Source organism: Malaya genurostris, chromosome 2, assembly GCF_030247185.1.
Source record: "Malaya genurostris strain Urasoe2022 chromosome 2, Malgen_1.1, whole genome shotgun sequence".
In the NCBI taxonomy this organism is placed as follows: domain Eukaryota; kingdom Metazoa; phylum Arthropoda; class Insecta; order Diptera; family Culicidae; genus Malaya; species Malaya genurostris.
The window spans coordinates 291,225,355-291,238,775 of NC_080571.1; the positions used below are offsets into that span (position 1 = coordinate 291,225,355).

Genomic DNA, 13,421 nt, shown 5'->3' on the forward strand with positions numbered 1-13,421 from the left:
CTCATATTCAAATCATTTGCGCGTAAAATTCAGCCATTATACGTTCTCGTGAATGTAGTCATATGTGGACTTGCGTCACCTGTATGTATTTCAGTTTTTTTTTTGCTGTGCGTAGTATTGAAAATTTCATCATGAATTATTGAACATATTTCCGATGATTTGAAGCAAAATTTATGTTGTAGCGTTGAGTACAAAGACGAATTTTTTTTTGAAATAGTTTCTTCTATTCTTAGACGTATTCACGCCAACAAAAAAAAAAAAATAACGAGGTACCAAAATTTTGGAGTGCATTTTTATTTGATTTAATTTATTCTACTTTGAAAAAGTATTCAACTTTTTTCAGTGCATAAGTTTTTGTCGTGAATACGAGTTACTTTACTATGAGGCGCCATTTCAAAATTTATCCTGTACATTAGAGAGTAGAACTTAACCGTGAATATCTTTTGATGCATGTAAGGTAGCAACATAATTTCTTTTCCATACCATCGGGAATATGCTCAGCAATTTATGACAAAATTTTTAGTAGTATAAGATATCCAAAAAAACCCCCTAAAATCGAAGTTATCTTAAATGTTTGTTTATTTTCAAATAAGGCGCGCAAAATTCCAAACACACGAATTGAACGAATCGTCGCACAAAGCGTATCGTGCAAAACTCGATGTCAACATTTCATAAGGGCACATAAACCAATGAGAGTTTCTCTTTGTTTACTTTCTCTTTTGTGAATATCTCCTTAATTTTCACGTGTACCTACAAAGTATTCATGTAGAATGAAAGACAATATCGCCATGTTTCCAACAGTACCAAATATGTAACGAACGTTTGTATAATAACGCAGATATAGTCGAAAGAGAAAGTAAACAAAGAGAATCTGTCAATTGTTTTTAGGCCCTTTTGAAACGTTGACGTCGAACTGACACCTAGAAATACGGAATGTTATCAGTTATTATGAATCTCATTAAATGCTTTTTATTCATTATTTTTATGAATTTCGAGTAAAAACCGAGCAGATTTTTAGAAAGTTTGTTTATTCCTTATGTTTATACTGCATGACTTATACATTGCTATATGTTTCAGATACAACAATTTACCAAATATGTTTTGCCTCTTCCTAAAAGGTACCTCTGAAAATACAAAAATACGAACATTTTGTGTTATAAATTGAAAATATCTGGTTTCATTTGATTTTTTTTCTACATATTATACTTTGGTCGTCGCCATCATTTTACTTCATTCAGTAATAGCCGTTCAACCGAGAAGGTTGTGTATAGAAGCGTACAGTTTAATAACGCTGGTTGGTTTACACGCGTTAAATACGACAACGGTTGAACTACAGGTAGAGACCTGTTGGCAGCAGCCGTTAAAACGTATAGTCGTGCTGCATAAGAGAGCCCTAGTGCTGGGCCAAGCTGGTGAAGGAAACAACAAAGGGCGTTTCCCAAACTCTACCCAGGCCGCAATATACAGCCACAAGTGCTGAGCAGGAGAGTGCAAAGGCACATCGAAGAGGAAGAGTGCAAAGGCACATAGAAGCAGGAGAGTGCAAAGGCACACCGGTGCGAAGGCACTTCGGTGCAGAAGCATATCGGTGCGGAGCACTAGGAAGAAGGAGACAAGACAACTCGGTCTTTCCACTGCCATACAACAAGCAGGTATACACCGGTGACCTGCGCTGGTTACAGCTGGCGAAGACGAAAGCAAATCGGAATTCGAGTGGTGCTGGATGTCAGGTAGCAGTAGCATCACATCATATTCTATCGCTACAGTGAGCTTCAGCATTGTATCAACGTCCAGATACATCCAACAAGAACATCTAGAGCAACGAGGATCTACACGGCAGTGCAACGGAGATAGACAACAATTTCAAGGTAGAAGTTTTTTCTTTTCCTTTTGATTGAGTACTGTGTAGTGTTGGTTTCAAATTTTATTTAAAGTTTAGTTAAAAATTTTAATGTAATGGATGAATCCATGGACGTAAATCCTAGCATGAATCCGATACCCCCACGAACGAAAAAATATCAGGAGAGCTCTTCTGGGCCTTGGATAGTCTTTTTTAGACGTATATCAAAGCCATTAAACATTTTTCAAATTAATAAAGGTTTGACATCACGATACTCTTCAATCAAAGAGATCATAAAAGTAAATAACGATAAAATTCGTGTTGTGGTAAATAATTTGAAACACGAGAATTATATTGTCTCTTCGGAACATTTCAATAAAGAGTATAAAGTTTACATACCCTCCAAAGATGTCGAAATTGACGGTGTTGTTACCGAAGCGAGTCTTTCGGTAGATGATTTACTCAAGCATGGTGTTGGTCGTTTCAAGAACTCTATGCTTGAGGGTGTGAAAATACTGGAGTGCAAACAACTGTACTCAGTAGTTCATGAAGAGGAAAAAAAAGTTTATCGCCCATCAGACTCGTTTCGAGTGACATTTGCCGGGTCTGCGTTGCCGTCCCATGTCTATGTCGATAAAATTCGCCTCCCTGTTCGGCTTTTTGTTCCAAATGTAATGAATTGTACGAACTGCAAAAAATTCGGCCACACAGCTACTTACTGTAGTAATAAACCAAAATGTATTAAGTGTGAAGGGCCTCATAAAGATAATGATTGCAACAAGGAAATTGAAAAATGTATTTATTGTGGGAATAGTCCTCATGATGATATTTCAGTATGCACTGCATTTAAAGTGCACAAAGACAAAATTAAGCTTTCTTTAAAAGCACGGTCTAAGCGCACATATGCAGAAATGCTTAAAACGGTCATTGATGTCCCCCCTTTGGAAACCGAAAACGGGGTTTCAAATCTAGAGGAACCAGAGGACTCTGACTCTGACGAAAATAGTGAAGGTAATTCGTTTATCACTACCCAAGGGTCAGTTAAGAGAAAGAAGTCTTCCTCCAAATTACCAAAAAAGACACCTAAAATTTCATCTTCAAAAAAAGATCCCCGTGTTAAACAAAAAAAGTCAAAACCAAAGACTGTGCCTCCTGGTTTGTCAAATTCACAAACCAATCCAGGATCTAGTACAGAAAAAGATAATAATCCAGTGGGCTCCATTTCACAGCCACCAACAGGATTACTGAAGTTTTCGGAAATTGTTGAATGGATTTTCTCAGCATTCAATATATCTGAACCCTTAAAGACCCTCATAATGGCATTCCTTCCAATAGCTAGAACCTTTTTGAAGCAGTTATCAGCTCAATGGCCAATTGTCTCAGGTTTTGTATCTTTTGATGGATAATTTATCACCCGTCGCAAATGATACAATCACTGTCCTGCAGTGGAATTGTCGAAGCATCATGCCAAAACTTGATTCATTTAAAATATTATTGCATAGTCAAAAATGTGATGTATTTGCTTTATGCGAAACATGGCTTACTTCAAACATAGCTTTAAATTTTAATGATTTTAACATTATACGTCTCGATAGAGACTCTCCGTATGGTGGAGTGCTTTTGGGAATTAAGAAATGCTATTCCTTTTATAGATTAAACATCCCTTCAACTTCTAGTATAGAAGTTGTTGCTTGCCAAATAAACATTAAAGGCAAAGATATTTGCATAGCTTCGGTTTATATTCCTCCAAAAGCACAAGTTGGACAGCAACAGCTTAATGAAATGGTTGAAGCCCTTCCTGCACCACGATTGATTCTGGGGGATTTAAATTCGCACGGTATTATGTGGGGTTCCGTTTACAATGATAGCAGATCATCTTTAATACAAAACATTTGTGACAATTTTAGCATGACGGTATTAAATATGGGTAGCATGACACGGATCCCAAGATCTCCGGCACGCCCAAGTGCATTAGATCTATCTCTTTGCTCAACATCAATTCGACTAGATTGCACCTGGAAAATACTGCCTGATTTACACGGTAGCGATCATTTACCAATCATCATCTCAATTAGCAGTAGCAATTGCATTGCTACTTCCGCTAGTATTCCATATGATTTGACAAAAAATATCGACTGGATTAAATACCAAAGTAGTATCTCTAGTATTTTGAATTCAATGGAAGAGCTCCCTCCACTTGAAGAATATGACTTCCTCATTTGTTCGATTCTGGAGGCAGCAGAACAATCCCAAACTAAACGCTTTCCTGGGCCAACGACTAACAGAAGGCCTCCCAACCCCTGGTGGGACAAAGAGTGCTCAGAGGCTAAACTCGCAAAACAAAATGCTTGCAAGACGTTTCTAAAACGGGGAGGAGGAACTCCTCAGAATTTTGAAAAACTTATGGTTTTAGAAACCAAGTACAACAGCATACTTCGAGCCAAAAAATGTAGCTATTGGAGACATTTTGTCGAAGGTTTGTCAAGAGATACCTCAATGAGCACTCTTTGGAACACGGCCAGACGAATGAGGAATCGTAACGTGGGCAATGAGAGTGATGAATACTTGAACCGATGGATATTTGACTTTGCTAGGAAAGTTTGCCCAGATTCTGTTCCTACGCAGAGCATTATACGGGAATCTCCTCCAAATAATGGTTTTATTAATAACCCATTTTCAATGATGGAATTTTCTATAGCACTCTTGTCTTGTAACAATAACGCTCCAGGGTTGGACAGAATTAAATTCAACTTGGTGAAGAATCTGCCCAACCTCGCAAAAAGACGTTTGTTGGAATTGTTCAACAAGTTTCTTGAGCAAAATATTGTTCCACCTGACTGGAGACAAGTGAAAGTTATCGCCATTCAAAAGCCGGGGAAACCAGCTTCCAATCACAACTCATATAGACCCATTGCGATGTTGTCCTGCATCAGAAAATTGTTCGAAAAAATTATTCTACGACGTCTCGACACTTGGGTCGAGACGAACGGTTTGTTGTCAGATACTCAGTTTGGCTTCCGTGGAAATAAAGGGACGAATGATTGCCTTGCATTACTTTCGTCTGACATCCAAATTGCCTTCGCTCAAAAGCAACAAATGGCATCTGTATTTTTAGACATTAAAGGAGCATTTGATTCAGTTTCCATTGATGTTCTTTCAGACAAGCTTCACCAAAATGGACTCCCAGCGGTTATAAATAATTATTTGCACAACCTTTTGTCAGAGAAACACATGCATTTTTCACATGGCGATTTGGCAACACTCAGAAATAGTTACATGGGTCTCCCGCAAGGCTCATGCCTCAGTCCGCTCCTCTATAATTTTTACGTGAATGACATTGACAGCTGTCTAGTAACCCCATGTACACTAAGACAATTGGCAGATGATGGCGTGGTTTCAGTTACTGGACCCAAAGCTATTGATCTGCATAAACCATTGCAAGATACCTTAGATAACTTGTCCGATTGGGCTGTTCATCTTGGTATCGAATTCTCTGCGGAGAAAACAGAGTTAGTCGTCTTTTCAAGAAAGCATGATCCCGCGCAGCTTCAGCTCCATATGATGGGAAGAATGATCCAACAGGTTTTAACTTTTAAATACCTCGGGGTGTGGTTCGATTCCAAATGCACGTGGGGAGGACACATTAGGTTTCTGATAACAAAATGCCAACAAAGAGTAAATTTTCTTCGAACAATAACAGGATCTTGGTGGGGTTCTCATCCGCAAGATCTAATAAAATTGTATCAAACAACGATACTTTCAGTGATGGAATATGGATGCGTTTGTTTTCGTTCCGCTGCAAACTCTCATTTTATCAAACTTGAGCGAATTCAGTACCGTTGTTTGCGAATTGCCTTAGGCTGCATGCATTCGACACATACAATGAGTCTTGAAGTTCTGGCGGGAGTTCTTCCATTAAAAGATCGATTTTGGGAGCTTTCATCACGCCTGCTAATAAGATGTGAGGTGCTGAATCCCATGGTAATTAATAATTTCGAACGACTAGTCGAGCTTCGATCTCAAACAAAATTCATGACAGTATATTTTAACCATATGTCACAGGAAATCAACCCTTCAAGATATATTCCTATCCGTGTCAGCCTCCTAAATGTCCCTGACTCAACTTTATTTTTCGATACATCCATGCAGCGCGAAGTGCGTGGAATCCCGGATCATCTACGTTCGACGGAAATCCCAAAAATATTTTCAAGTAAGTTCAGGCATATTGACTCTGAGAAAATGTTTTACACGGACGGATCGCGAATTGAAGAAGCGATAGGGTTTGGTATGTTCAACAATAATGTTTCGGCCTCATTTAGGCTTCAAGAACCTGCATCTGTTTATATAGCAGAGCTAGCAGCAGTTCATTATAGTTTGAGTGTAATCGTCACATTAATTCCAAACCATTATTTCCTCTTCACAGATAGTCTGAGTGCAATTGAAGCCATTCGCTCAAACATGACTGGCAAGACTGAACCGTTTTTCCTGGGCAAAATAAAACAGTGCCTGAACGACATATTGAACAATAATTATCTAATCACTATAGTCTGGGTCCCGGCTCATTGCTCCATTCCTGGCAAAGAAAGAGCCGATATTTTAGCCAAACGTGGTGCTATTGAGGGTGAAATTTATGAGAGACCAATTGCTTTCAACGAATTCTATAGCTCGTCTCGCCAAAGAACACTTGCCAGCTGGCAAGCTTCTTGGGATAAAGATGATCTGGGTCGGTGGATGCACTCAATTATTCCGAAAATATCGACAAAGGCATGGTTCAGGGGACTGGATGTGAGTAGAGATTTCATTCGTGTGATGTCCAGACTCATGTCCAATCACTACACGTTAGATGCACATCTCCTTCGAATTGGGCTCTCCGAGACTAATCATTGTGCTTGTGGCGAAGGTTATCGAGATATTGATCATGTCGTTTGGACATGCGTGGAGTATCGTGATGTCAGATCTCAACTAATAAATTCTTTGAGTACCCAAGGTAGACTATCCAATATCCCAGTTCGAGACATTCTTGCTTGTCGTGACCTTTCATACATGAAACTTATTTATCATTTCATAAAGAAAACTGGAGTTTCAATTTAATAAAGGCCCCTTTCAAGACTTAGTTCTGATCCCAGCTGCGTCCATGAGTTCAACCAATAGCTAAATTAGAATAAAAATAATGTAATGATACAAACAAACTCGAAACAGTTTATGAAATTATTAACAAAATGTCTGAAAATAACAGCTTATTTTATAATTTATAGAAGTTAATCGTTTGGTTCAAATAATATTTCCGAGTAGATTTCATAATTAATGACGAGTTACCTAAGATGATATTTAAGTAATAAGAGAATATGTTTTAATAAATGCAAAACGTTGTTACTATGTTAGAATTAAATTAGGATAAGAATATTATGTAAAAGTGATGCTACGGCGAAGAAAAACTTATGTAAACTGCCTTAAGAAATAAACGTATTTATGAAAAAAAAAAAATCATTTTACTTACAGTATCATAAAAAATGTAATTATTAAAATTTTTTGGTACGATTCGACATAAATGTATTTCTATTTTGTTAGTTTAACTTTTTCATGATAAATAGGTACAGAATTCGCTCAAACTAAAGAACAATTTTACGACGTGTGGAAACGCATGTCAGTTTCATTCGTATCCACGTCGTACACTAATGTCGCTGACAATGCCCATCCGTCTTTTTTGGGCTGCCTAATCGATTTCTAATTTATTCGACCTTAGGTTTTATTCTAATTACAATTTGAGTTACAAAATTATTTGAAGAAATGTTCATGAAAAGATACTTTCGCAATTTATTGAATCAGCCTTGAGCAGAATTACCGTGCAATACAAATGGTACTGAAAACATGAACAAAGTTTCATCGGAATCGGTGTAAGTTCATTCTAATTTTGCTACTCTTTCTTCTATAAATTTTAGAAATTATTCATTAACAAATAGGTGCTGTTACAGAAGTAACAGAACAAAGAACTAAGTGTTTAATTATTGCGGAATTCTATGATTCATCAATAAATCTATATTTTCTTATGAGCTGCCGAGTTAGAACAATTCTTTGGTTTTTCACTTTTAATTTAGCGGTGCACGATACAGAAAAATAATGTTAGCATAATAAATATAATTTCACGGTCATTTCAAATCGCAGATGCCTGTGAAATATTTCTCCCAAACAATAGTAAAACATCGTAGTCATGTGCATATTACACAGCGTCAGGATTTTCTCAAATTAATTATTGCCTCATTCCATGACTCGGTCGCCATCGCTGAAAGATCACCGCCATCCATATTTCATCCTGGAAAAATTCCAAATAATCTCGTTATGCCACACCCGTTTGTGTAATGTTTTAGGTTGGTATCTAATAATATGAATCCGGTTTTTGGCTACCAAACAATAAATCCAAACAATGTATGCCTGCTTCGATGGCAATTTGATACGGGCGACTCTGCCATTGCGGGGATTTCCCGTCCCGTCCCGTCCCGTGCCGACTCAACCAATCGAATCTTCAGTATAGCGAGCGGCGGCAATAGCGAGCGATTCGTCGTAGACTGCTGGGATTGTGACTGTAAATGAGGTACGGCACAACATTTCGACCAAATTCGGCTTGCGCGTGAATCTGTTTTTGTTTTTATTCGTTGTTCCCTTCTTTCGGGTTTTCTGAAGACCTGTGAAGCGTAGTATTGTTGATCATTCGAATGCTCTTTTAATTTTTTTTTGTATTTTTTTTATCATCTGAACCCGTCGATGCACATCGCGGTTGAATGCGCGCGCGTGCGAAGATTATCATATCAGGCTCAACTTTTCGTGGTGTTGGTTGTTCTTCACATGAAAAACTGACTGACTGAAAGAACTGTCATTGAGGTTTATCAAAGAATAAGGTCCTTTGTTTAATAAATGTCAAGCAATTAAAAAATAGTTGATCAATGAAAATTTTAAAGTTTACTACAAGATGGGAAAAAAATGTTTAATCCTAAAAAAATTGCGTTTCATTTCGCATCCTTATGTGGCATACTGTACGACTCTCGGGAGACGATTTTCATCAGTCTGTTTACTAAAATAATTTGTGAGCTTAACATATTTGCGATTATACTGCGTCGGACCGTAAACATGCAAATTTAAGAATTTTGATTGGATTTTCCTTGCAGTTGTTATTTTTAGCGCATTGTTAGAAGTTCACCTGGACCGGATCCATGGATACAGAAACTTGATAAGGCTGAGTTGCAACATGTTTTCGTCTAATCCCATTCGATTCGGGTCTGGTATTATCTGTTTTTGAGCGACCTGTTCCGGGATTGGGCTTTTCAGACGCGTTATCTAGTATAATCCTCGGGAAAGTTTTGCTGGTATCTGAATGAAACACGCACTGTCAGCAAAAGATATTTCGTAATAATATATATTCTGAATCAATTTCCAATATAATGATGCTGCTTTTATCACTCTTACGAAATTTTTGTTCAATTGGAATGCATTTATTATGTTAAAAATTTAGTTAGTTTCAATAACGCAAGTTAATAAACTTGCGGAAGTTGAATGCTTAGTCATTAGGTACGATTTCACTTTCTCGGTGGTTATGTCATTTTTGTAATCTTTTGAAATTAAGTCTTAAGATAAGTTGCTAACTTCGAAAATTAGCATAAAAAGCCCCATAGCTGTTAAAATTCACGTGAAAACCGTAAATATAAGGAAACCGGATGTGTTAAAAATTCATTTAGCTTCGAGATTTGGAGTTAATTCTCAAAGTCAACATAAAATTTTTCAAGTCAACTTTTTTTTTATTTCTAAGACAAAACAAGTAAAAGTAAAAAGTTTTCAAAGTTATATAATAATCTTTATAATAAATCCGCATAACTTTGAAAAATCGCATTGAAAACGAAGAATTATAAAAAATGAATCAAAAAGGCGGTTTTTATGTATGAAAAATAGCGTGGAAAAAGATTAGAAAGTCTTTCTGTCAATTATTCGTTTTTGTAATTTTTTGTCATTTATGTCATTGTTTGTGGCAGTTTTGCATCGTTTTGTGTCATTTCAGAGTCATTTTAAAGTCATTTTAGAGTCATTCTAGAATCGTTTTGTAGTCACTTTAGAGTCATATCCGAATCATTCTAGAGTTATTATAGAGTCATTTTTGAATCATTTTTAAGTCGTTTCAGAGTAATTTCAGAATCATTTTATAGTTATTTTAGAGTGCTTTTAAAATTATTTTAAAATCATTCAACTGTCCTTTTTTAGTCACTTAAGAGTCGTTTCAGAGTTATTCTAGAGTTATTTTAGAGTTACTTCAAAGTCATTTCAAAGTCATTTTATAGTAATTTTAGAATATTTTAATCATTTTAAAGTCATTTTAGAGTAATTCCAGAACCATTTTTGAGTTATTTTATATTAATGTTTAAATCATTTTAGAATCATTTTGAAGTCATTTTAGAGTTATTTTAGAATTATTTTAAAATTATTTAAGAGTCATATTAGAGTCATTTCATAGTCACTCAAGAGTCGTTTCAGAGTTATTCTAGAGTCATTTTAGAGTTACTTTAAAGTCATTGTAGAGTAATTTTAGAATGTTTTAATCATTTTTAAGTAATTTTAGAGTAATTTCAGAACCTTATCTGAGTAGTTTTATTTTAAAGTCATTTTAGAACCATTTTAGTGTCATTCTATTGACATTTTAAAATAATTTTCGTCATTTTATAGTCACTTTAAAATAATTTAAAAGTCATTTCCGAGTTATTCTAGAGTCATTTTTGAGTAATTTTGAAGTCATTTCAGAGTAATTTAGAATCATTTTATAGTTATTTAGAGTACTTTTAGAATTATTTTAAAATCATTTAAGAGTCATATTAGAGCCATTTTTTAGTCACTTAAGAGCCATTTCAGAGTTATTCTAAAGTTACTTTAAAGTCATTTCGAAGTCATTTTAGAGTAATATTAGAATATTTTAGTCATTTTAAAGGCATTTTAGAGTAATATCAGAACCATTTTGAGTATTTTATAGTAATGTTTAAATCATTTTAAAATCATTCAAGAATCATTTTAGAGTCGTTTTATAGTCACTTCAGAGTCCTTTAAAAGTCATTTCCGAGTCATTTTAGAGTTATTCTAGAGTCATTTTGGAATCATTTTTAAGTCATTTCAGAAAAATTTCAGAATCATTTTATAGTTATTTTAGTGTACTTTTAGTATTATTTTAAAATTATTCAACAGTCATTTTAGAGTCCTTTTAGAGTTACTTCAAAGTCATCTCGAAATCTTTTTAGAGTAATTTTAGAATATTTTAATCATTTCAAAGTCATTTTAGAGTTATTTCAGAACCATTTTTGAGTAATTTTATAGTAATGTTCAAACCATTCTAAAATCATTTTGAAGTCATTTTAGAATTATTTTAAAATCATTCAATAGTCATATTAGAGTCATTTCATAGTCACTCAAGAATCGTTTCAGAGTTAATCTAGAGTCATTTTAGAGTTACTTTAAGTTATTGTAGAGTAATTTTATAATATTTTAGTCATTTTAGAGTAATTTTGAAATCATTTCAGAGTAATTTAGTATCATTTTATAGTTATTTTAGAGTACTTTTAGTATTATTTTAAAATCATTTAAGAGTCATATTAGAGTCATTTCATAGTCACTCAAGAGTCGTTTCAGAGTTATTCTAGAATCATTCTACAGTTACTTTTAAGTCATTGTAGAGTAATTTTAGAATATTTGAGGCATTTTTAAGTCATTTTTTAAGGTCATTTAAGAGCCATTTTAGAGTCATTCTATAGACATTTAAAATCATTTTCAAGTCATTTTAGTGTCGTTTTATAGTCACTTTAAAGTCATTTAAAAGTCATTTCCGAGTCATTTTAGAATTATTCTAGAGTCATTTTGAAGTCGTTTCAGAGTAATTTAGAATCATTTTATAGTTATTGTAGAGTACTTTTAGAATTATTTTAAAATCATTTAAGAGTCATTTTAGAGTAATTTTTTAGTCACTTAAGAGTCGTTTCAGAGTTATTCTAAAGTTACTTTAAAGTCATTTCGAAGTCATTTTAGAGTAATATTAGAATATTTTAGTCATTTTAAAGGTATTTTAGAGTAATTTCAGAACCATTTTTGAGTAATTTTATGGTAATGTTTAAATCATTTTGAAGTCATTTTAGAGCCTTTTTATAGTCATTCTGAAGACATTTTAAAATAATTTTTAAGTCATTTTAGAGATGTTTTATAGTCACTTTAGAGTAATTTAAAAGTCATTTCCGAGTCATTTTAGAGTTATTCTAGAGTCATTTTTGAGTCTTTTTGAAGTCGTTTCAGAGTAATTCAGAATCATTTTATAGTTATTTTAGAGAACTTTTGGAATTATTTTAAAATCATTTAAGAGTCATTTTAGAATCGTTTTATAGTCACTTTAGAGTCCTTCGAAAGTCATTTCCAAGTCATTCTAGAGTTATTCTAGAGTCATTGTGGAATCATTTTTAAGTCATTTCAGAATCATTTTATAGTTATTTTAGAGTACTTTTGGCATTATTTTAAAATTATTCAACAGTCCTTTTTTAGTCACTTAAGAGTCGTTTCAGAGTTATTCTAGAGTCATTTTAAAGTTACTTTAAAGTCATTTCGAAGTCTTTTTAGAGTAATTTTCGAATATTTTAATCATTTTAAAGTCATTTTAGAGTAATTTCAGAACCATTTTTGAGTAATTTTATAGAAATGTTTAAATCATTTTAAAATCATTTTAGAGTATTTTAAAAATCATTTCCAAGTCATTCTAAAGTTATTCTAGAGTTTTTGAGCCATTTTGAAGTCGTTTCAGAGTAATTTAGAATCATTTTATAGTTATTTTAGAGTACTTTTAGAATTATTTTAAAATCATTTAAGAGTCATTTTTTAGTCACTTAAGAGTCGTTTCAGAGATATTCTAAAGTTACTTTAAAGTCATTCCGAAGGCATTTTAGAGTAATATTAGAACCATTTTTGAGTAATTTTATAGTAATGTTTAAATCTTTTTAGAATCATATTGAAGTTATTTTAGAGCCATTTTAGAGTCATTCTGTAGACATTTTAAAATCATTCTCAAGTTATTTTAGAATCGTTTTATAATCACTTTAGATTCATTCAAAAGTCATTTCAGAGTCATTTTAGAGTTATTCTAGAGTCATTTTTGAGTCATTTTGAAGTCGTTTCAGAGTAATTCAGAATCATTTTATTGTTGTTATAGAGTACTTTTAGTATTATTTTAAAATTATTCAACAGTCCTTTTTTAGTCACTTAAGAGTCGTTTCAGAGTTGTTCTAGAGTTACTTTAAGGTCATTTCGAAGTCTTTTTAGAGTAATTTTAGAATATTTTAATCTTTTTAAAGTTATTTTAGAGTAATTTCAGAACCATTTGTGAGTAATTTTATAGTAATGTTTAAATCATTTTAGAATCATTTTGGAGTCATTTTAGAGGCATTTTAGAATCATTTTGAAGTCATTTTGAGTCATTATGTAGACATTTTAAAATCATTTTCAAATCAATTTAGAGTCATTTTATAGTGCCTTTAGAGTATTTCAAAAGTAATTTCCGAGTCATTTTAGAGTTATTATG

At 33.7% G+C, this 13,421-nt stretch overlaps 1 protein-coding gene across 1 annotated transcript in view; it reads left to right on the plus strand.

Annotated features, from left to right (window-relative positions):
- LOC131430569 (Krueppel homolog 1) overlaps positions 1-13,421 on the plus strand; it is an 86,827-nt gene that overhangs the window by 45,304 nt on the left and 28,102 nt on the right. The window lies entirely within an intron of this gene.